The sequence below is a fragment of the Myotis brandtii genome, unplaced genomic scaffold (genome assembly GCF_000412655.1).
Source record: "Myotis brandtii unplaced genomic scaffold, ASM41265v1 scaffold4225, whole genome shotgun sequence".
Taxonomy (NCBI): Eukaryota; Metazoa; Chordata; class Mammalia; order Chiroptera; family Vespertilionidae; genus Myotis; species Myotis brandtii.
In genome coordinates, this window is record NW_005366193.1 from 73,575 (window position 1) to 75,409 (window position 1,835).

A 1,835-nucleotide genomic window follows, 5' to 3' on the forward strand; every position below is an offset into this window, starting at 1 on the left:
CCCCACCAGTCCAAACTGCTGAAGGAGACCCTGTACAAAGAACAAAGAGAGAAAATTGTCATACAAAGAAAAAAAGAAGATTTAAAATGTGAGATGCCTTTGACAGTCACCAGTAATAACAACCAAGAAAAATCAACCCTCACAACCCGAGAAAGAAGTAAAGGTGCAGGAGGTTCATGTTCAGGAGACAGGAAGTTCCATCTGACACTATTTCCCCTACAAAGTGATCAGAGAATAAACTAATACCATAGTGTGAGCCTACAGTGAGTGGACCAAGTGTTTGGGAGAGTAGAGCATCTGTATGTGTAACTGGGAACCGGAAGCATGAGCTATAGAGATACAGACAGAGTTCCCGGGTCCTATTCCTTCAGGGGAGTTTGGTGCTGAATGTGTAGCAGCTGCATTGCCTCCTTTGTGGTGTTTATTTTCTAGACTCTGTTGTAAATACAGTTTCATACACTAGGATATAGTAGAATCTTCATCATGACCCAGTGTGTTTAGGGGAAGATGTGGGTAATAATTTAGGAGTAATTAAGTTTAGGTTATGAAAATCTTGTTACTTGAAAACTTGATGTCTGCATGTGGCCCTTGGGACCACTGTCACCATGTCCCCACACGATGGGGGTCAACTGGAACCTGCACCTGACCCAGTGCCACATTGTGGGAAAAGCTACCTGGGTACATGATGGGGCTTCATTTGCAGATACAGCGTGTTTTTGGCGTTGTATCTGGGCTCACACTGACTTCCCCTCACTGTGTCTGTTGAGACAAAGCACACACACTTCCAGGGTTCTTGTTTCATTAGGTTGCCATTTCCTTGTTTAGCCAGTTCAAGTTTTCTTTTTTCACTTTCCTCTGAAACAGCCCCACATATTTCCTAGAGACGTAAAGACACTTTGATGAGAGTGTGCAGGAGCACAAGCCATTTGTGTGTAGATTTTGTATCTTATGTCGTTCCTGAGTTTACTTTCTAGTTTCATAAGTTTTCTGGTGCAGTGTTTGGGGTTATCTATGTACAGCGTCATGTCATCTGCATAAAGAAAAGGAGAAACATTTTAACTTGTTTTTTTCTGGTGTAGTATTTATTTCTTTTTCTTTGACTAATTTTTTTTGACAAGCACTTCTGGTTTGTAGAATAAAATTAGTCACAGTAGGCACATATATCTTGGCCCTGATATTAAAAGAATAACTTTGAATTTTTATCAATTTAGTATTGTGTAACTTGTTGGCTTCTAAGATGTGGCCTTTGTTATGTTGAGGTACATACTTGTATTACTAATTTATTTACTTTGGGCATGAAATTAATTTGGATATTTAAAAAAATATTTTTTATATCTGTTTCTATGATGATATACAGGTATTTAACTGTCCTTCATTCTGTGAATGAGTTGTAGCACATTGATTCATAGTCATATGTTGAACCATCCTTGCATTCTAAGATGATATCCCACTGGATAATGGTAAATGATCATTCCATTGTGCTGTTACATTTCCTGGTATGTTGTTGACATTGGACCTGGGTTAGTGGAGGATGCTAGACTTGTTTTGAGTCACGTGACAGAAATATGCCTTTTTTTCAAGAGCAGAGTGACTAGACATAGGGTTTGAGGCCTCTTCCACTAAAGCCCTAAAAGTAAGTACAGGGCATGATAGGGGCAGCTTACCTCATTGTAGAAAATACATGAGTAATTATGAACTGGAGTTTGTTAGAAATAGAAATGTTAAAGATCATGCAGGTAGGAATCTAGAGAAATAGGAACGTGCCAATGCAAACTGGTGGGAAGGGGATTCATTGTTTCTTACATGCACATTCTCACAGTGTCTCTGTTCTAGAA